The sequence below is a fragment of the Emydura macquarii genome, unplaced genomic scaffold (assembly GCF_026122565.2).
Source record: "Emydura macquarii macquarii isolate MOO-44397 ecotype Brisbane River unplaced genomic scaffold, CSIRO-AGI_Emac_v2 contig_1477, whole genome shotgun sequence".
In the NCBI taxonomy this organism is placed as follows: domain Eukaryota; kingdom Metazoa; phylum Chordata; order Testudines; family Chelidae; genus Emydura; species Emydura macquarii.
Window position 1 is genome coordinate 25,648,897 of NW_027131614.1, and position 23,840 is coordinate 25,672,736.

Here is a 23,840-nt window from a genome sequence, read left to right on the forward strand (position 1 = left end):
AGGGCCTAGCAGGCTGGATAAAAGGCTGGCTGCTTCTACTGGGGGCCAGTTCTGGGTGAAGCCAGGCCAGGGCAGGGAGGTTCTCATTGCCCTAACCCAAGGAACTTTCCCAGTCAGGGGCTTAACCTCGGTAACGTTGGCCTTGGCTGTCCATGTGGAACTAGTATTTATATTATTGACTTCTGAGCTGAGACGTAATTTGTTTTCTGTTAACCCTAGAACAGGGCTGGCATTAGACTCGCTGGGCCCAGGGAAGGTATTTAGGAATTGACCCCCACCCCATCTCTTTTACCTGTTCATACATGGGATTTCTGCAAAGTTTCTGAAGCCTGAGTCCCATCGCATGGGTATGAGGCCCAAGCCCCATTATCCAGTGCCCCCTGTGGTGCGGGTCCCTTCTTGCTACCTCTTAATGCTGGCCCTGCCCTGGAAGGGGAATGGACTGAGGGTTGACCTGGCTGGAAGGCTAAGCCACAGAAGCAGCACATCATTGAGGAACTGGGATGCAAGAGGTGGCACTAGAGAGGAAAAGCCGCCGCAGTGCTGCATGCTGACATGGAGGGGAACCCTAAGGGTAAGTGCACACTAACATGTCACATCAAACTTACAACTTCATTTACCTGGTTAGCCATTGTCAGAGTTTCAGGGTATCTGCACGTTTGATGGCCTCCCATGTTCTGCTCCAGGAATGTCCTCTCTTTGGACAGGATCTGCAACCCTCTCTCTTATGGCCATGGGTTTAGGACCTATCCAGTTACTGAGTGGAAACTTCAAAAGAAAACTGTATGAAGCCCAACACCAAGGTCTCCAAGGATTCTGATGCAGTCCTTCATGAGACAGTATTAAAATATGATTTTGTGTAATCATTAACAACCAGGAAGTGGCTTCAGATCCCTCAGGTCATTTGGATTAATTTGTGTTTTTTATCATCCAAAAGATGTTTGCTAATTAATTAATAATGCTTCCTACTACAACTGTAATGCAGCTGGATGTGATTTACTATTTTTCAGTATGACCCAATCCTGTAAACACCCCTGAGCAGCCACAATCAGTACCGTATCCAAAGATGCACACCACATACTAGCAATGAACCTTGGAGTCCTTCAAATCTTTAGGTAGTGGTGAATAAAAGGCCACACAGCCTTTCTTGATTACTAAAGATGCTTCTGCAGTTTAGTTCTTTTCTTTTTTTTTTTTTTTTTTTTTTTTAGTCTGCTCCTGCTGGAAGTGCAACTTACTACACAGATATTGACGTCTCTTATCAGGGAAACACTAAAAATCACAGGAAGTCTGAGGTTTGCGTGAACACGCATTGCTTTATATTAAAGTGAATTTAGTGCCTGTGAAGTTGACATGCCTTATTCAAGGTCTGATTTAATTGCCTTTTATCACATTAACATTGAAAATAAAATAGAGGAAAACAACAAAAGGCGTTGGCAAGCATTTAAAATAATCAGAGAGTTAGAAAATGCAAGATGTGCTTCATTGTTTGACCTGCTTTGTGGCAAGTATATTATGATCAGTGGAACTGGAGTCAAGTCAGAGGACCCATGTTCCCTAGAGGTACTGTTATTGACAGGAATGCAGGGAGTTAGTCTGGAAGCAACTCAGCCACGTGGACAGAGCAGTGTGCAGGGTTTAATAAAGTTCAATTTATTTAACTTAACCTGCATTCATCTTCACCGTATGCTAGTGAAACATGGTCACAGCATCTGAGCTGTGAGTTCTTTGCAGTGCAGCAACTGTCAGTGTGAGCTATGGAGCTTGATTCAAAGCCCCCTGGAGCCCTGGGTTTTCTAGACACAAACCTAGGCCAGCGATGGACATAGTGGAAGGAGGAATTCAAGAAATACATGCTCCTAATTGTGCCAGAGGATGACAAAAGCAGGAAAGTAAAACTATTGTTTTTATCTTATTGGGGAACAAAGTTGCATTGACTTCGAGGTTTGTACAGTGCTTAGCACAGTGGGGGCCTAGTCCATGAGTGGGGATCCTAGGTGCCATGATAATAAAACTAATAACATGTTTTTCATCCTGTCTATATCAGCTTTAGTTTGCTGCTACTGGAGAGCAAGTTTCTGCCCTTCTTGCTTTATCAGATGTCAGAAAACCAAAAATCTGTGTGGGTGATGGAGGAAGGGATCATGAGGGGGCTAGTGCTTCGATGGTTGAGGCTGATATACAATCTTAGAGATACACCAAATATTTGACTCCTTGTCCTGTGGGTGGAGTGCTGAGGTTGGAATTTGCTGGAGTGCATGAGTCTTCATGGGTAAATCAGGACCACGAGTGTCTTGTTGCCTGGGAGCTAGCAGCTCTCTGACCACTGCCTTACTGAAGTGGTGACCTGTCCAACATGGTGGCTGAGTTGTGATATCCTTGATGTTGACTTCTAGGCTGAAGATCAGGTCCTGGGTGTGACCAGCTGCGTGGACTAGACCATCAACTGTGAAAGTCCTAAGGAGGCAAATGAGGAGATGAGATTTTGGGCTTTGGCATCTGCTGCCTTGTTGATATGCACGTTGAAATCTGAGGACAAGTCTATGGGGTATTTCACCACCATCACTGACTAGGTGTCAGTGTGCTCCTTTAGTGAACCCTTGAGTCTGTGGTCATCTGTAAATTAGCATAAACCCTGTGTTCATTTTGTCTCTGGTTTTTACAGTCAGATGAATAAATTCAAATCAAGTTGTCTTGATGTTTGCAGAGAAGGTGAATGCAGGTCTGTGGTGTACCCAGTATCTTGATGAGTGAGGAGGATGAGGTGGGCTAGCACAGGGTTTGGTTGTTACCCAGCCAGGTCTTTGTGATGCAGGCTATATCAGGTGCTTCATTGCTGAGGAGCTTGTTTATTGTTTGGTTTTTTTGGCAGTAGATCTTGCATTGATCACAATGAACTTGAGTTCATGACGCTTTGTGTTGTCTGCTTCTGGGCTGTGCCTGAGTAATGGTCCAGTGCAATGTGTAGGTGTTAAATGTCTGGAATCTGGCTTCTTATGTCTGCTTTTCTGTTTCCTTGGATAGTCCCTCCCACTTTCAACTGTGATAGGCAACGAAGTGGATGGTGCTGTGGGATGGGCTGAGTGGAGGAACAGTTGTCTGGTTTGCCAGATGCCATGGGAAAGGTAGGTCTGTTGAATACCTTTTTAGTCCAGTAACCTAGCTGAGTCCTGGGAATGGAGAGAGCTGGTGCAGTGTGTTCCTGAAGTAACAATGGAAGTGTGGTGGCATAGCAGCAATGGAGATTATAATAGTGATCATGATAGGTAGGTTCAAGCCCAGCAAGAGCAAGTGTCAATGGCATCAGACATCCACTTCCTTGAAATAAACTGTTGTCATGATGCTCCTGTTGCTCCTACCTGCTTATCAGGGAGGGGAGAAGAGAGGGGAGAGAGCTCTTATCGTTTAGTCTTGTTAGAAATGTAAAGTGGCCTCCTGACCAGCAGGTGGCAGTGAGGCTGGAAAAGGAGAGATGGGGCTCAGGACTCCTTCCTTGTAAGACAACAGCCCTTTGGCAGCCTCACTGTTGTGCTGGGGGAGGGGCTAGGAAGGAGTCCCAGCCTCACTTCCACATTTAAGAATTCTCTCATTTCTGTTTCCAAATCTTCAAAAAGTGAGAGGTGGCCAGTAGCATCTCCCTGCTACTTCCAGCAGCACTGGCCCCCTGTGAGGCCGCTGGAGCTGGTCCCTGCTGCTGTGCCCCTGCTGCAGGAAGGGAAGAGAGACTGCACCACTGCTCCCCTCCACCTGTATTCTAAGCCTACTTCTCTGCAAAGGAAGTGGATATTTCAAGTAGTAAATTCCCATAACAGCAAAAAAGACTTCATAGCAACTCAACATTTCTTTGGAACCCAACAGTTTTTTCAGCAGAAAATCAAAAGTCAAAGGGCAAGATCTAGTGTAAAAACTCATTTCAGTAAATCCTGGGAGACAGTAACTATCTTGGCATCTCTAGCTGGTTTCTGAAAGCAAATGACTGCTCTCACTTAATACTACTAGCCTGAATATAAGATGTCAGTATTAAAGACTAACTCAGTATGTCAGCATAGGATGTGTCCTAACATATTAAGACAGAGTGGGAGAATGACAGCAAGCGACTGAGGACAAGCAGCTCTAGAAAATGAGGGTTAAAGACTGACAGAAAATAGTGAGTCTGATAGGGCTGTGGGAGGAACAACAAACAAGCATTGACTGAGGTCAGAAAGATTTACTTTTAAAGGGGGACAAAGAAAGAAACACTAAACAGGTAATGACAATGTAAATGAAGAGGAGATACTAAACAACAACACTGAATGAAAACCAGGAAATGTTATGCACGTGTTAACTATCTATTTAGGTATTGTACCTCACTATTCAGGTACCTGTGTAGCACTCATTGCTGTGCTATCTGAGCAAGCAATAGTAACTGCACTAAAAGGAAGAGATCCTTTGGTGCCAGCAGTAGCAGTGTGCAGAACAAGTCATCCACAATTTTGTGGCAACATTGTGCTACAGCCAGTAATTCAAATGTCTTACATCGTGGGCTCAATCCAGCTCCCACTGAAGTACACGGAAACACCCAACTTGAGTGTACACATGAAAGGGGGTGTTCAAGATGGAGGAGGAAGTCAGGGTTAGGCCCAAGCCTGTTCTGAGTTAGGAGAATTGGGTCACTGGTATTTAAGGGATGGAGAGAAACTGCTGCTCGGGGAGATAAAGTTGTTAAACTTAAATTCTATTTAAAACTGCATGTAAGCGATCCCCGATGTGGGTGAGGGTGGTGGCCCTCCCTCGCTGTCACACCTCCCAGCCGCTACGTCTTGTGGGGAGATTTCAGATAGAGCGGGGGAATTAGCAGTTTCTGGGCCTCTTCGGCCTAGCTGGGCAATCCCAAAGCCCTAGGCTCCAACCCTTAGGAAAGGCATGTAAACAGTCTGTGGCCCAGACCCTCAGTCAGGGCGGGGCTGGCAAAGTAAATAGTCTCTCGCCCTAGGTAGGGCGAGCAAACAGTCTAGAGCCCAGGCCCTCAGGCAGGGCAAGCCAGGCACCATGAATCGGCTACAACCTATTGAGGCTTCGCAGGCCAAGTGGTGATGAAGTGGGGAGAGGGATGCAGGCCCACCTGACTCCACTGCATCCCAGCCCAGAGCCCTCGCTGACTGGTGCTCAGACTCAAGAACAGCCGGACTGAGGTCGGCTACTCCTGGGCTACTTCCTCCATGCCTGTGTTCCAGGTCACAGTCCAGTTCCTTGGGGTAGTACACGAGGGGCAGGTCCTCACCGTCACTGGCATCAGGCAGCTCCTCCAGCTCACAGGGGCCCAGTAGACCCTTTTGCTCGCAGGGGGCAGGTTGCTCTTGCAGCTCCTCCAGGTCACAGGGGTCAGGTAGTTCTCCCAGCTTGCCAGCCCCAGGCAGTTCTGGCAGGTCCTCGGGGCTCCAACCGGGAGGCAGCCCTGACAGCCTCTCCTCGGGGCAGCAGTCAGGCTCCAATCCCAGTTCTGAGGGAGGGATGTCCTTCTCCTTTGGCCACTCTCCCCTGATTGAGCTGGAAGGCCTGCCCTTTATACTTCCCCTTCCTGTCCCGCCTCTCTGCTTCCGGTCAGGCGGGTGTGGACTTTCGCTTTCTGCCCCCCAGAGGGGGGTTGGCCTTTCCTCACTGTCAATCTCCGAGGAAGGCCACACCTCCCGGCCACTACACTGCATCATAAAGAATTTGCAGGGAGGCATGTTGCCTTGTGGAGTTAGCTAGATGACACTAGATCATTTGTACGTGTCACTACTGTGTATTAACATAATCCCTATTACGATTCCTAGATTAAAGCAGGTGGCCCACGCCCCTGCCTACTCTTCACGCTGCTCTCCTCACCATAGTATGAATGCCTGACAAATTTTTAAAATAACACACAAGATCTCATTTTCTCTCTACCTGTCCCCAAGGTGAAGGGAAATTTGTTTGCCTCTTATCCTGAGTGTGTGATTATTGCAGGAAAGCCAGCTTGGAGAAGTGTGCTTTACATTTTGTTCTGAAGGCTCATGCTCATTGATGTGTTCCGGATGGGAGCTCCACAGTTGTGGGCCAACTGCCAAGAATCTCTCTCCAGGATTTGCTAGTCTCATTCTTGCAGTTGTCAATGCCATCCTTCCAGGAGAGTGTAGCCGTTGAGGGCTATCACAGCTGTAGAGTGCTGTTATTCTGCTGTAGTTGCAGTACATAACAAGCATGTGGAATATTAATAATACCTTTATTAATACGTCCTATTTAGCATTACCGGATAACATTGCATCCATACAATTCATTTAACGTTCATAAAATCATAGACTCTTAGGGTTGGAAGGGACCAGAGGAGGTCATCTAGTCCAACCCCCTGCTCAAAGCAGGACCAACCCCAACTAAATCATCCCAGCCAGGGCTTTGTCAAGATGGACCTTAAAAAAATCTGTAAGGATGGAGATTCCACCACCTCCCTAGGTGCCATTGATGGCAAAGCTAATTAAAACAATATAAAAGTATTGGGGACAGATTCCATTGCTGTGCTGCTCAGGAAGACCCCAGCGCGAAAGGCTCTGGCCAGGATTTTATGCCACCTTTGCATTGCCCACCAACCTTTCAGGTTTGGGCCATTTGCCATTAGGCTGGTCTCCAACATAAATTCGATCAGCCTTAGGGCTGCTGTAACTTATGCCAGCTCTCCATGTTAGCCCAAATGTAGTGTATTGAAAACTGTTTAAAATTGATCTATCACTTTAAATTCTCATGGGGGTTTCCTGGCCCAACTTGCAGGCTAGGGGATTCTGTAGGGAAGCATGTGATATGGGCCTACCAGTAGTCAGTGCAGTGCAGTGCAGAGTGACAGCCTGTCTAGAGTGAGGTTGGGTGGTGAGTCTCTCTTTTTAGGGAGCAGTCTGTTTAGTTTCTCAGCTTTTGGGTTCTTGTGTGTTTATCGTTCTGAATTCTAAGAAAGTAGTGTTATGTTACGCCCTTCCGACAAGAGCATTTAATGTTTTTCTCTAATCTCTGTGTGCGCTGTGAACATAACACCAAGGTGCTGTTTTGGTAGTTAGGAAGTCCTCTTTTGCACAGCCATGCTCCACATCATCAACTGCAGTGGGAACGAGATGGAGAAGGAGTCACATAGTGGCCATACACCATCTAGGCTAGGGAAATCCTCAAATGGCTGGTTAAGCTGGCTTTATAGTTGCTTTGTGCTACCTGAACTAAAGCACCTGAATCAAATTGGAAGATCTGTCCCATATACCGTATAGTCCTGCAATCACTGTGCACAAAAATCACATTGAAGTTCAGTGTGTGGGGCTGTGAATCAACTGCAGTATCAGGCCTGAGATATCTTTAATTTGGTCCTGTGACAGGGTGTACCACTTTGCTGCCCACTGCTAGAGACCTCACTGCCTTACACACCAAGCTCTAAGAAGTTGTCTTTTAAGAAAAGAAGGGCAGAGAGTTTGGACTTCTAAGGATTACCTAGAGAGGTCTTCAAAGATCAGTTGCTTGTGGAGCAGCAAGATTTGGCCCTCCAGTTGCTAGAAGGGCTGGAAGCAGTTGGAGGCCAATCAGTGCCCAGCAGGCCAGATAAAAAGGGCTGGCTACCTCTGTCAGAGTCCAGTTCTGGGTGAAACTGGGACAGATAGGGGAGGAAGAAGGGTCTTTCCCTGTCTGAACCCAAGAAGTCAGTGAAAGATTTCTTGTTTATTTTGTGGAATTTAAGGCCCAGATAAGACCATCTTAAGTTAAACGTTAATTTGACTACTATAAAATTAGACAAGCAAAAGAGGTAACCAACCCCACAGCTTCTACGAGTAGTCACTGGAATAATCAAGGAAACTGTGCAAAGACAGAAGACCAAATCACTTTTCTGTGAGTCACTTAATGACAAGTGCAGTTCAGGATAGGCAGAATCCTGTTATGGTATTTCTGGGCTTTGGGACTTGCAAACTAAGCAATAAATAAAGACAAAATGAAAGCCTAGAATGGAGGGATTAATTCTTAAATATCTTCACAATTATTAATACAGTGAGAAAGGGTGAATCCCCTAGGCTAGGAAAATCCTCAAATGGCTTGTTACGCTGGCTTTAGGGTTGCTTTTGTGCTACCCAAGCACAAGCACCTGAACCAAACCAGAAGATCTGCCCCATGTACAATATAGACCCAAGTCCTGCAATCACTGCACAAACCTAGCATTGAAGTTCAGTGTGTGGGGCTGTGAATCAACTGCAGAATCAGGCCTTATGCGATAAGATTCGCTAGTAAGTTTAGGCTGCTTTGCACTGCTCTGGCCTTTCTAGCTCAACCGGACTATGGAGGATTCTCCTTGTATGGTAAGTATGGTGTCTGCAGAGCAACATTGTACAGATGCAGGTGTAGGTCCGTGAGCCATTTCAAGGACGCTTCTGTGATGTTGTGGATATCATCCATCTCACCTTTGAATCCATATTTGGTGCTCCGCATTGTGATGTGTTCGATGGTTTGGATGTTCTCTCTGCAGTCACACAAAGGGGAGTCTTTGATTTTTCCAAATGTGCATCAAGTAGCCACATCTTCTGTGATTTGTTTGGATGCAGTTCATTGTGGTCCAAAGTCTGTGTGGCAGGTCAAAACTGGGAGAGCGGCTTGTTGGGTTAGTAATAATGTGCTTGTTTGGAACAGTGAGGTCTAGGCCCTTTGGCATTCCCTAGCCAGATATAGAGCATGAGGTGATCTCATGTGGTCCATAGAGATTTTCATGATTTCAGGCATCATGGGGTATGTTGTCCATAAGCTGCTTAGTGGGAAGTTTTGGATGGTCTTTGGTGCATTAAGTTTTCATGCTGTGGCTACATCTTGACAGTTACCTGGAGGTTTGATGTTTGCTAATATAGAAAGCCACAGCAGAGGCACTAATTTTTAAATTTCCAGGATAATTCACATGGTCTGATTCAGCTGCCTGTCCATAAGCTAGGTAAGGCAGCTTCTTGTCCACATGGTGCACAGCACTTTGCAACTGAGTACACCAGGGCCAAGGCTGATGTTTGTATCACTGGGACAGTTTATCCCCAGCTAACTTTTGGATAATGTTGACATGAGTCTTCACTTTGGAGGCTTCTTTCTTGAGGTGGTCATGAAAGGTAAGTGTGTGGTCAGGAATGACACTGAGATATATTAGCTTTGGGTGATAATGCAGTTTCACCACAAAACTCCACAGTTTTGTGCAATTGTGTTGTCAAGGTGGAATGTAGAGCCTACAGATTGGCTCAGTTTTGGTCTCCGCTGCCATTTTGGGAAGTACTCCTCCATGATCTTAAGGTCTGATGTAAGGGTCACCTCAAGTTCTTTAAAGCTACAGGCCAGAGTAGCAAATGCCAAATCATCAGCATATGCAAACTTCTGGACTATTGTTTCACACATATCGCTCGTGTAGACATTGAAGAGTGTCAAAGTGAGTACAGACCCTTGTGGTAGTCTGCTGTTCAAAGTGAATGGCTTGTTGGTTGAACCTCTGAGGTATACTTGCATACTTTGGCTGCTAAGCATGGTATTCAACAGTTGGAGAATATGCATGGAGGAGATCACTTTGGCTAGTTTCAGTAGCAGTCCATTCTTCCAGATTGTGTCATGTGCCGCTGACAGATCGATGAAAGCAGTACCAGTCTTTAGTTTTCATGGGCATTTGTCCTTGATGTTTGTAGGGAAGGCCAGGACCTGGTTGCAGCAACTTGAAATGCAGCTTGCTCCTTGGTTTTGCTGGTGTCCACAGAGGGCCCACTTTGGTTTAGAATCATATGCTCCATCGCTCAGTACGTGATGCTCAAGAGGGAGATTGAGCTATAACTAGAAGGGTCATCTGCAGGTTTCCCAAGCTTCAGGAGTGCAATGACCTTGGCCTTTCTCCCCACACAGGGTATTTCACTGATCTGCAGGATATTAGTGTAAAGCGGCATCATCCTTCTCCATGCCAGTAGACCCAGATAATATAGGAACTCAGGATAAATGTCATCTTTTCCCACTGTTTTTTCTAGTTTGATGCAGCCATTGCAGTCATGAATCTCCTTACTTGTGAACAGTCCAGACTCTTGGGACGATGGAGTGCATGTGGACATCACCTGTTGATGCTGGACTTGTCTGTGATACTGTTTGTCCACTGGATGTTTTGATGTCCACAAAAGTTTAGCAGCGATGACATTGGCTTTCACCTGTGGCCTACTAGTACATGTAGGATTTGCAGTCCCCAGGTATCTCAGCAGGTTCCAGGTACACTGCTTGAGTGTATGAAGTTTAGACCTTCTACACATTGTCACCATTTCTGCCTTGCTGCACCCAGTGATGCCAGGACTTTTCCAGTTTCTGGCTCTCTACACTCGTCATTTTGTGGAGGAGCTCTTGGCTCTCTGTAGCCCAGTGAGGAGTGTATGATTATCTTTGTCCGCAGGGGATGTTCTTTGTGGAGGAAATTAGGAGCCACTACACTGCTCCTACATCAGAGTATTCTCCCCAGCTGTAGTGTAAGTTGCCCAATCTGCTTTTTTGTAGTTCCAGTGCGGTGTCTGTTTTGAGTAGAGGACTGGGATTTGAATGCCATTATGGGTCAGTGTTGGTCTGTGCTGGCTTTTTGGGAAGGTATCAAGGACAAGCCATGATGCAGTTATTGGTGAATGTGACGGGGTGGGCTTAGCCCTCACTGAAAGAGTTAAGCCTACTCTATGGGTGGTGGATGTCCCGCCCCCCATACTCTGCTGGGCATGCTCCAACTGCTGCTCTAACATAAAAAGGAGCAGCCCAGCTCATTCAGAGATAACCACTAAGGAGGGAGGAGGTGTCCAGGAGGCTCTGAGACAGGAGCTGCTGCAGCCCCTGACAGTGGGAGCCAGGAACCTGGGAGACCTCACTGGAGACCGGCCACCCTTCGTCGGCTGCCCAGAGCCATATGCCCAAGAGGATGCCTTCGCCAGAGGGCCCCACAACACGGGAGACGTGGGCGGCGGCTGCACAGAAGGGGAAACCCGGACAACCTGGAGGCTCGAGGGATAACCCCTCCGATGACCGGGTAGGAAGCAGCCCAGGAGGCTTGCATGATGTAACGGAGGGTCGAGAGAGACACTGGTTAGTGTGTTTCAGGAGGATCCTCACTGACCTGGTGTTGGGCTACCCTGACACCAATAGGGTCCTGGGCTGGGGCTCAGAGGATCAGAGAGGGCCTGAGCCCTCCTACCTCAGGTGCCACCCCCTCAGAGCGGGTGCCCCATTTCACCAACAGGATGCCAGACGGTGCTACCCTGACTCAAGGGCGACCATAATCTCTGGCCACTAGGCCTTGCTGCCCTGACCTGAGGGTACCTATTGACTGTGGTGGCTAGGCCATGCTGCCCTAACCCATGGGCGACTATTGACTCTAGCCGTTAGGCCATGCTGTCCTGACTCTAGGGCGACCATAGACTCTAGCCACTAGGCTGTGCTGCCCTGATCAGAGGGCAATTATTAACACTGGCCACTAGGCCTCGCTGCCTGTTGCTGGAGGCAGCCGATAGGCCTCAGACCTGCAGGACTCAGGGCCAAAGAGACCCAGTCCGGTAGACTGCACCCGCAGGGGCGCCCCATCCCACTTGTTACTTTCTTTGACTTCCTCACTGGAGGTGATGGGGTGGGCTTACTCCACGACAGTGAGCCAGTGTCATCTTTAGAGATGAACATCAGGTCAGTATCCTCTGCTCCATCTTGCAGAGCAGAAAGTGGCACACTGCTTTATATAAAAAGAGGAACATATCATTTACTGATGCCCATTGCGTCACTTCTTCACCTACAATGTAGTTTGCTGAGTAGCCCCATTTTGTGTGGTGACTATTAAAGTTGCCCATAAATACAGTAGGATCCTCTGAGGTTAGCAGAGTTGGTGGAGGCCCTGTGGTTTATATTTGTTAATGATGGTAAGTTTGCCAACGCTCATGGAGATTGTAATTATTTCTTTGAGCACTGTAGGAGGTAGGACCTCATATTTGTTGATCTCCTGCTTTTTGTAGATTACGTATTTTGTGTGGCAGTTACTGGCTATTGTTGATTTTGTTGCGATGGACTTTTTCTTCGTTTGCGACATGGGTCTCCTGGAGATGAGGATGTTAATGTTGGTCGTCTTCAGGATTTTCTCCATGTGGTCTCACTTGGACTGTGAGAGGCCTTCAACATTCAATTGACAGATCTTTACCCCAGGTCCGATTTGCCTAGTATGTTGACTCTGAAAAGGTAGGCTTGTTTTTTTGCTCTTTTGAGGTTGACAGGTGACATTTAGTCGTCTGTTTGAAGATGATAATCGTGGTTTCCCACTTAACAGGGTGGACTGCATGAAGGTCATCATCTTCCATCCTGGAGATTCCTCTGATGTAGGTGCAAGATATGGCTCTTATGTCAGCCCTGATCCTCAGTACAGCAGAGGGATGTACAGGGGAAAGAGGGCATACCCAGAACTCTGTCTATGAACTCTCTATAAACAAACAGCTGGAAATAAAGTAAACGGTTCTTGAGGTTGCTCTACTTTAAAACAAGAATGTAAATGACCTCTGGTGGCCAACAGGGCCCTGTACTGAGACTGCAAAAGGTAGCTCTGCCCATCCCCATCACTGAGCACAACTCAAACGGACCAGAGTATGGCCCATTAATTATAATTTCACTATTTAATTTGCAGAGATCAAAGCACTGTGGGCTAGGTAGTGATTTTAAGCCACTGCTTGCTTTGGAGAGGAGGTGATTGAGAAGGACCTGTAAGGCATTGGGCCTGATTCTCCACTTCCTTGCACTTTCTATGTATAATCATTTACACTGTGCAAAATAGGTGTAAAACTGTGCCAAATCAGAATACCTGGTGCCTTCAAGAAGTCACAGGGAGTGCACACAGCTGCAGCAGCTCCTGCTTGTTTTGACTGGGTGCAGCACACACTCTGCTGGCTCTTCTTTTTTAAAGACTGCCACCACTTGCACTTAATGAAGATTATAATTCTCAGGTGTGGTTGGTTCTTTCAAAGGAAAATATCAGTATAAGATAGATCCTTTATAGGAGTATTACCATTTCCCCAGAAAATAGTGCTATTTATTCTTTGGCTTGTGGTGGCATCTCAAGACCCAGTCGGATATAGTTGTGCTTGGCACTTTATACGTACACAATGTTCTTTGCCCCAATGAGTTTACAACCTAAGTTCCCCAGTCTTGTAAACATGTACCCGTGTTCTTAATGCTAAACATCTGAATCATCACATTGGCTTCAGTGGGACTACTCACACGCTTAGAGTTAAGAATGTGATTGCACGATCAGGATCTTAATTACTATTTTTCTCCTTTCCTCCCCATCCTCTGGACTATTGAAAGTCATCACATGTATATGGTGGGTTGTTTCTTTCCTTTGCTCTTTAATGATGATTCCTCAATTAGGCCCTGAGAACCATGTGGGCAGAATCCTGCACTACAGTACATTGAATTCAGCAGAATTCTACCTGTGTAAAGGATCAGAGCCTTGGGTGTTGTTGAGACTTGTTGGTCAACAATTAAATCAATGTATTTTATCTAAATGTGATTTGTTACTGATTTGATGGATGCTCTTTAACCCTTTCAGTACAATTGATTTAATTTGCAGTCATATTTTCCTCATTTATATAAATGATTTCTAAGTAATAGCAGAAAATTGACACCAGTTAGTGTCAATGGCTGTGCTATTGATTCATTTGCTGCTTACAACATGACATTTTTTTCATTTTCAGGTAGACTAAACTCTGAGGAAGTCAATTTTATGTTGAAAGGTTAGTCATTTTGTCATTTGTTATGTACATATTTTTCTCTTTAATTAGAGTGCCATAACACTTGCTTTTGGAATTTTATGCAAACTGGTTCTCCTAACCCTAGTGTAAATAGATATTAGATATTTAGTTTTTGATTAAGTGTTTGGAGACTATAAATCCCTCTTTCTGAAAGTAAAAGGGAGAGACTGATTAGGATTTTGAGATGTGCTGAACAATGACAGTGGAAGATGCTTGGCTTCTCTGAAAACCAGGCTTTTAAATGTGCTTGGTTGAGTGAGAGGAAGCATTATAGAGGATTGCTTGGCAGCCTGGGCCCATTCAAACAAAAAGAATTTAATATAGCCACGTGCAAAGCTAATCTAAACAAACATGGAATACTCATCTAAAAATAAGGAATACAGGGACATACCTACAAAACAAGGGAATTTTATCCTGGAAAGCTGTGACTCTGAGAAGGACTTAGGGGTCATAATGGGCAAGCAACTCAACATGAGCTCCCTGTGTAATACTCTGCCAAAAAGGGCTAACATAATCCTTGGTTGTAAAAACGGGAGTAGTGAGTAGGAGAAAGGAGGGGATTTTACCTCTGAATACAGTATTGATGAGACCTATACTTGTATCCAATTCTGTTGTCCAGCTTTTTTAAAAGGATGTTGGGAAAAATGGAGTGGATGCATAAAAGAGCCGCATGATTTGAGAGTTGGAGAAAATGCTTTGTGGTTAGAGATTTAAAGAGCTCAATCTGGTTAGTTTAGCAAACCAATTGAGAGGACTTGTTTAGCGTGTAAGTACATTCACAGGCAGAAAATACCAGGTATTAAAGAGTTCTTTAATCTTGTTGAGAAAAGTATAATTGAATCAATGACTGGAAGCTGAAGAGAGCCAAATTCAAATTGGAAATAAGGCATGCATCTTAGCAGTGAGGATGAATAACCATTGGAAGAAACTAAGAGAAGTGGTGGATTCTCCATCTCTTATGTCTTCAGTTCATGACTAGATGCATTTCTAGAAATTAAGCTTTATCCAAACAAGTTATTCAGCTCAATACAGAGTTAACTGGATGTGTTAACTAACAGAGTTAACTAACTATGATCTGTGATATACAGGAGGTCAGACTAAATGCCTAATGGTCCATTCTGGCTTTATACTCTGATCTGTGTTATGATTAAAGATGCTTGGGAATCAGAACTTGGATTTTAATTACTTGCTGTCTTACTGAATTGCTATGTGACAGTGGACAAATAATTTCCCCCCATGCTTCTGTTTCCCCCTCTATAATTTCCCCCCATGCTTCTGTTTTCCCCTCTGTAAAATAGTTATGCAGCATTATCCCTATTGCATAGAGGTGTTTGTCAGTTTTGATTTTTTTTTTAATATAATATTCTTTGAGATCCTTGGATGGAACGCACAGTAGGAGTATTAAAAATTTATTACATAAACTGTCCAGAATTTTCATTTTAGGCTGTGGTGGAAAAAAAAAAGGACCGAAAGAAATCTTGGTCTATTGAAGTCAGTGACAAACTCCTGCGGGCTTCAGTGGAGGTAGGATTTCACTCAAGGTGAAAAGGATGTGCTGGTCCTACTGGTGAATGAACTTTTAATTACCTTTTCATATGAAATATCAGGTGAGGAGTGTAAGTTGACCCTGAAGCTTATTCCCTCTTCACAAGTCTTGGTGAACAAGGTTGTTTTTACAGGTGTTTTTTGTGGTTTATATGGTGTTAATTAACTGCTGTAATTGCCGTGTTAGACCATTGCCTCTCAGAGGACAATGGCTAAGAGATCTTTTGTCTGAGAATTGCCCCACTAGAGATTTGAAGTGTATTTAAAATAAAACAGATATTTGACTTGCTACAAAATTATTCTTACCTTGTTTACTCCTCTTACAAATGCTGGTCTCATTTGCTTTGTTGCCAATATTGGAGCCAAGCACTATGAAGTTATCTGCTTTTATATTGATGATTTTATGTTGAGATGAAATTTCCCACTGGTGTGAAGTCATAAGTTTGTGGGTGGGTTTTTATTGCTTTTGCTGCATAATGGGTGGGGGCTCATTCATACAATACAATATGCATGTAAAAATTTACAGCCCAGTAGTACATAGAATTATTCCAGTATCTCAGAAGCATTCTCTATATACAAACTGCTAAAAAAGCTCATGAATCAGAGGATGTCTTTTTTTATTATTTAAAAAAAAAAAACAAAAAAACAGCGAGAGTCCTGTGGCACCTATTTTTATTATAGAAAGGGAAGCCTGTTGTAGGATCATCTTTAGGAAAAATTCTCAGTTGGAATTTTCCCCCAACAAAAGTTTTATATCAGTGACCTGTTTTGCTCCACAGCCTATAAATGACATTCCTGGGATGACTGAAGGAGTTGCCCTAGACTGCCCATGCATGACCTAGTAACACTCTGTACTACATCTGTCTTACCTTTGAACATGGGAATTGACATTCACAAAGTGCAAAATGTGTTAAAAAATACATCTGCAATTTGTATGCCTTATCTGCCCATGCAATTGCTGTAGCTGCATGTACAAATCAATTAACTATACATATAAGATGACAGTTACATTTTTAAATAATTTTCTTTAACAATCCCCCTTAGAGGGTGAAGGAGTTTGTTCCTAATGGTGGAAGATAAATGGACTTGTATTGATCTTTATGAAGACTGAGTTTCTATATTTTGGTAGTTTATAAACAGCAATTGGTCCAGCAGGTATATTCCCTTATGTGCATTGCAATTAGCAGTAATTTGATATCCATAGTGTTGTAAAACACAGTCTGACACAAGTTCCTTTCATGGATCCAGTCCTATTGGCTTCAGTAAGAATTTGTCCCTTGTCCCTATATATTTACCATAGATAATTTTATATGAATTAAGATGACTGATGGAGCATATTAGTGAAATAAAGTACTAGTCACTGAGAAATATCTATAAGTAACTGCTAGTCACTGATTGAACTTCTGCCTTTCAATCTATGCAGACCACTCCCACTGAATGTAATAAGGGTTGTATATGTGGATTGGGGGCAGACAAACCTACGAGAAATGCTACTAGTGTCCAAGACTAAGGTACTAGGAGTTCAGCATACAGAAGATTCCCAATAGGGTCTTAAATGTATGTGAACATTAACAGCTAATAAAATAAACTTAACCAAAAATCAAGGAGATTAGATCTTAGTGGAGTAATGAAGGTTAGACATGTGACTTTTTTCAATTTATATTTCTTATATTTGTACATTTTATAATGATTTTAAATAAATACAAATAGATCATAACAATAAAATCTCAGGGCTGTTTCTCTCAGGCTGATTTTGTTTGGTCTTAATCTTTTTACATCTGCATATTTCTTGGTGCATGATTTCTATTGCTTGTAAGAAGATCACACACAGTAAGTACTAGTTTTCAAAATGGACGTGAAGATTGGCCTTACCTCCTAAAGAGCTGTCATAGCTGAAGTGGGTTTGAAGATGAGCTCTCATTGCCTAGGAAATGCCTCATGTGGCTGATGCAATATATAACCTTTGACAGTTAAACTCCACTATGGATGCAGAGTTTGCAGCCTGAATATTTCAGGCACCGTATAGGGAGAAATGCAAAGAATTGTGTTTAGTGTTTGTGGTCTTAGAGAAGGCATATGACAGAGTTCCTAGAGAATTGATATGACAGTGCCCTGCAGTCATGCAATCTGCCGGAAACATATGTTCAGACTATCATGGACGTGTGAGAGGGTAGCACAACAATAGTGAGAAACAGGTGCAGCTTCTGTGGGTCATTGACTATGACTAGCCTACATTAAGGATTAGCCTTAAACCCATTCCTAGTTGTGGCTGCAGTGGACATCTTGATACATGGATTAGGGAATAGGCTTCATGGAGCATGCTTTTCATTAATGCCATGAAGATAAATACAAACAGAAAAGGGATGTAGAAGAATGGAGGGCTGCATTAGAAGAAAATGGTTTATGAATCAGTTGACAAAAGACAGAATACTTGCGATCCTTTCAGAGGGACAATGAGAAGCCAGTAAAACTAGATGGTATAAACTTAGTTTGTGCAACAACTCACATGCCTCAGTTCACTTTTGAGTCATGTTGGGGATGTGGATGTTAAGAGCCGCATAAAGAGTATCAATGCAAATGGAGGGAGTTGATGGGAATTCTGTGATAAGTATATGCCAAATAAACTAAAAATCAAAGTGCATAAGACCATGACTAGGCCAATTATGATGTACAGGTTGGAGTGCTTGCCGGTGAGGAAGAGAAGAACTACTACCTCACACCGCCAGAATGAGAATGCTAAGGTGGATGCTGGGTAAAACAAAAGCTGACAGGCTACACACTCAAATGGTCTGAGCCATGATACAAGTAGACTCCATCACAGAAAAGTTAAGGGAATATCAACTGAGATGGCTGGATCATTTGAGATGACAAGATGCAGGATATATTGGCCAGAGAGTACAAGAGCCATGGCATAAAGACCACAAGGAAGACCCAGAAAAAGAGGCTTTGAGATGTTGGAGGATATGAAGAAGGTTGATGTCAGTTTGGAAGATGAACTTGATAAGAACACTTGGAGATGAAGAATAAGTGCCACTGACCAGATTGACAGGATAAGGCAAAAGTGGGGAAGAAGAACGAAGATTGGTCTTGGGGTTAAAGTACAAGATGGGAAGTTGAGATCTGGCTCTGATTTTGGACTCTGATGCATCTTGTTGAATCAGCTTGGGCAAACCACTTCCACTAATCCTTCTGTTATCTCTGTAACCCTGTACTTCACCTTTCCTAATCTGCAAAATGGGTACAATGTTTATCTGCCTCTCAGGTGTTGGGATCTAATATTTACAAAGGCTTTTGAGAAGTCAGTATAGACTTGCAAATTATAAAATATCATGGCTTCCAGCTGATTTCCTTCCTACGCCCCTCAATTTCTAAGCGCAAGCAAGCACTCTCTACTAAAATTCATATAGTTGCTGCCTGGCTGAGATTCAGTTAACTTAACACTAAGGGGTTCAAGTACTTTAGTGCTATTTTCTACCTGAAAATAAATGTAAATAATGAGACTAAAGTTCATATGCAGTCACTTTTTCTTCATAGCACTACTGCATGTGGGTTAACTTGTATGTGGTGACAAGGAATAGAAGTAGCTATGTAACTTACTGCAGTAAACTTTGTGATTAAAACCTTATCTTCGGTCTGACAATGATAGCTTTCATCAAATTCATTCTTCTTTAATAATGTGTAGCAATGGGCAATGGAATCTCCCATGATGGATTGTACATGTATATATGCAATGGATAGTATCTAAATGTATGTGTATTTCAAATACTTTTAACTCAAGTTCACTAATCTACACAGTTCATAATCTCTGCACAAAGGAGGTTTTTCCTCCCCACCTCACGGCAAAGAGTTAATAGCAGAGCTGTAGAGAGGTTTGTGTAATACAAAATATAATACCAAAAAAATCACAATTTTATTTATAATAAAACTAACCCATTCTTGCCAAATACATAATACATTTTGGCATACATTATCTGTATTTATCTCTGCCCTCTTTTTTTAAATGTTCACTTACTAGCTCATTTACACAATTCTGTAAATTTCAGTGTGCATCAAAGATATTAGTTCAAATTAGCCAGGTTTTGCTGTATAATTAGTGGATACAAAGATTAGCAGCTTTTTTTATTCTAAAGGGAGAGTGTTTTGTTCTCTTTAGAAAGAGCATACATAGAGTGCCATTCAGTCCACAGTAAAGTCTGTATCAATACTGCTTAAGGTGTAATCCTGCATGCCGCTTCATGTGTGTATTTGGTGATGGCCTCAGTACAACACTGAGTGCTTCTCTTGCTAATGCTTTTGAAGACTAGACATGTGAACTCTTCCTCTGGCCAACAGTGACATCTTCTGTACACATACCATTCTCAGAAAGGAGGGTCTCATGGCTCATCAGAAGGGTCTCATGCCTTCCTTTCTACTGTTGGGCTCCTAGTAGGTGGTGGTGTTTGTGACCTGAGAGCAGCTGAACAAAGCCATGATGAGGTCCATCTCTGAACATCCTGATCAGTGCAGTTTAGAAGCTGCACATCAATTTAGCCCATAGCACTGACTATAGTTTATTTTTATATCCCAGGTAAGACATTTCATTAAGACAGTTACAATTGTACACAGCAGTTACTGAAAGGAAGAAACCATTAAATATTACTATTTTCTCAATAAAATAACATTAAAATCCTGGAAACTCGAAGTTGATGTGATGTTACACTTAAAATCTCATAGACGCAAAATTAGGGAATGATAGAAATTCACAACGAAGGTCACCCAAACCAATTCCCAGCAATCTGTGTGAATGCCTTTTGCATGAGATGGAGACATTTGGATGAAGGACTCTGAGAAGTTTGCAGACTATGGCAGTGGATATCTGAAAAGCATTTTATTTGCATATTTTCCCTGGAGTAGGTGACTTTGGATTTATAAACACATGCCTGTGACTGGTAAGCATAATACCCTGCCACCTTGTGCTCCTGGTTTGCAAGCAACCTAATATTTGCTCTGTCCATTAAGTTTATAGTTCAAGATATGGTAGCTATGTGTCTTTAAGTCTGAGTACACTCTGTATTTGAAACCAGGCATATTTTGGGGAAATTTTCCCAAATGTGATCCTCTCAGTAAACAGTTGTTTAAATCTTGCCTCTTTCTGATGACTGGATATGACCTTCAGGAAGGCAGACATACTTTGCTACAGCAACATATAAATCAGTACAGTTCAGTTTTAATGCTGCTGCATGGCTGTGTTTTGTCATTTGTCAGATATTATGATTTACCTCACTTCAATTTTGGGAGCTTATTGATGAAATTAAGATGCCAATGGGAGGATCAAAAGGTTTGAGCTAGGATTGTTTCCTGGTTTTCTCTCATTCTGTGTAGAATTGATATGGAGCAGAGTTAAGGTTGGTTTTGTAGCATTTCCATTTTTAAAAATGTGTCTAAACATAGTATTTTCAAGCTGTTTAATATTTGTAGTTTCTCAAAAATAGTGTCTGATTGGTTAAGGATGGGGATTGGGGGGAGCCTGAGTCAGCACAGGGTAATATTGAAGGTCCTCAGCCCGTAAGTTTTCAGAATAGATGAGTATGCTAAGGAATATGAGATTTAGGTGTAAGTGCACTTCCTAGAATTCATGGAAAGCTAATATCTGTGAGTTTCGTGTCAGAAATGTTGCACTTCACTGAAGAAGCATGAGCGGTCTTCTGATAAGCAGTCCTCTTGTGTAAGTAACTGTAAGTTCTTCAGTGCTGATTCTTACATATATATGAACTCCCTGCTGCTCGTGTGATATGCACAGAAGTAGAAAACAATCCTTTAAGTGGAAAATGTTGAGCTATTTCAAGTTAACTTTGTGCATATTTGTCCGCGTAAGGGAACTCAGCTTTTGCATTGAGAATTTTTAGTGTTTTATCTTCAAAATGGTTTATGAAAACCTTTGCGTTATTTCCATCAATTCAGAAGAAAGTTGAAAAGTAACTAATTGAAATTTCATATATCCAACTTGAGACACAATGGTATGGGACAGCACAAGTTTAAGGGATTGAGCAGAATGAATATTGTCCATTTACAGTTATTCAGTTTTTAGTACTTATATTTTGATGTTGCATCATGGAAACTGATACATGACAAACTTAGAGGGAATATTTTGCTGAATAACCACAGTGTTTCTTTAACTATTTAGGTTTTTTTTTAAAGCACATTAGCAGGTGAAGATAGTAGATCTTCCTTTGTTTTGAACTGTTTTTATTGAGTTTCAATCAAAACCCCACCACTGTAGCAATGCATTATTCAACACAATTATCTAGGATAACAATTTGCTGGCTGGCAATAACTTTACAAAAAGAGAATTTAAAAACTATTGCAATGTAGCAAGCTGCTGCAATAAATCTGCATGACATGAGCAATGAAGGGACTGGGAAAGGGAGTGCTGCAGTTCTTGGTATATTAGTGTGAAAGAATGGATGCTATGGGTTGGATTTTTTAAATACACTTAAATGACTTCAGGACACAAGTCCTAATGACTTTCAATGACACTCATGTGCCTAGGTCATTTAGGGTCAGATTGTCAAAGATAATTAGGTATTTGTTATCAATGGGAGTTAGGCGTCTAACCTGTTTTTGCATATTTGAAAATCTTGCTAGGCACCTATCTGCATCTTTAGGCACCGATATACCTTTGAAAATCTGGCTCATAGGCACTTTGGAAAATCCCATTCTCTAGTATCTTGAGCCCTATGTTCAGAATTATGCCAGTGGTGGAATTAGCCACACCATACTAAGGCTCCTGCACTGAGAACCATGTGAACAGAGCACTGTACAGAGTCGCAGTGGCTTCAGCAGAGCACTGCACAAAGATTTAACTGTGTGAAGCAGTATGTTAGTGTAACATGCTTCAAAAGGCAGATTCTGTCCTTTAAAAACATAGGTTCCTTTATTATCTCAGTCAGTAGAGACATACGTATGCATGCACCTGTAACACAGAGCAGAGGCTCTGTGTGAGAACAGGGCTCCAACACAAATTATCCATCCCCATACCACAGCAACCACGGCCAGTAAGGCCCAGGGAGTGACTAGCAATTACCACCCCTGGCAAACTCAGTGGGGAGTTGTCCAAAAATTTCAACAACAGTGTGCTCTCTTCAGTGTATGCCTTACATTATGACTAGGGTCTAACAAAGTCAAAATATTTGTCATTGCCCCAGTTCTAGGACCTGTAATCCCTTTCCTTTGTCACTTTGAAATGTTCACATAGCTTCATCTTTTAAATGCAAGTTTGACTTATCATTTTTAAATATCTGAGCTATTAATTTTTCAGACTCTTTAAGATACAAGTCATGAAATACACTATACAAATGTAGTTTGATGTGGTGTTTGATTTCACTAGGCAGATGCTGTATGTTAAAGGGGACACAAAATATTAGTGTTTTATGTGCCAGGGTGTGATGGGGTGTTTACCTCACACTTGCCCTGAAAGGATGAATGTAGGCTAAGAAGGGGGCCAATTAACCAGACAGGCCACAGCTGAGTTATTGACGTGGATTTAGCCTCCAAAGCCATACAGAGTACGACCGTGGTGCTTTAGAGCATAGACAACGTCCATGGCAGTTAGCCTTCCACTGGGCATATTCTGTGTAAGTGACAGCATCTTAGATTACATTCTCCAAAAACACCTTCAGCACCCTGAAGTCTCCTTGTAAATCAGGCCCTAGATGCACTTCACACCTTCATGATGAGCCAAATGGCGAATAGCTGATTTTTGGAATGCCCTGGATGTTATCCCTCTGTACCTTTCTATGGTGCTTGGTGCCTCCTCTTCTGAGCCCCTTACCTCCTTTGCCATTACCAGACATGCTGGCTAGGTTTATGGACAAAGCAGGTGGCTTAAGTAATCTCCTGACTGAATGAGGGAGCCCAGTTGTGGCGGAATGAGCTGGCCTGGATTTATAAAGGCAGGAGCTGATATCAGAGAGGGCTACAGGGAAGCAGTCTGCAGTCACTCTCTGGGAGAAGGGAGGTCTGTTTTGGGGCTACAGAGGCAAGTAGCCTACAGTTATTCCCTAGGAGGAGGGAGTTGTGGGGCTGGCAAACCCAGAGAAGTGGGGAGAGCCAGAAGGTAAAGAAGGGCTCAGGAAAAAAGCAGTAAGGTATAGGATAGAACAGGCCTTGGCTACTGACTAGAGAGTTCCTGAGCTGGAACCTGGAGGGTGGGCCCAGGTGCCCCTAACAACCACTGAGGAAGTAGCACCAGTTGGGCAATCAATGGGAAGACTGCCTGAGCCTGTTGGTTATAAAAGATTTTGATTCCCCGGATGTGGAAAACCTGGATCATGACCTGGCTGGAGAACCAAGTCATGGAAAAGCAGCATCCAGAGAGAGAGCAGCAGTAGAGTGTGCAGTGAGCAGCAGAAGGGGGCCCACACTTGGAAGGAGATAAACCCCGGAGTGGCCAGGAGGGGGTGCCCCTACCGGTGAGTGGACCCTGTGACACAGGGGAACATGTCTTGTTAGGCTCCATCCCTTTGTCTTGGGTGCTGCGTTCAGCAA

General features: G+C 43.2%; 1 pseudogene; it reads right to left on the minus strand.

The window, feature by feature from the left end:
* Window positions 1–22,836: 22,836 nt before the first annotated feature.
* On the minus strand, window positions 22,837–23,146 carry LOC137156875 (histone H4-like; annotated as a pseudogene).
* Window positions 23,147–23,840: the final 694 nt, after the last annotated feature.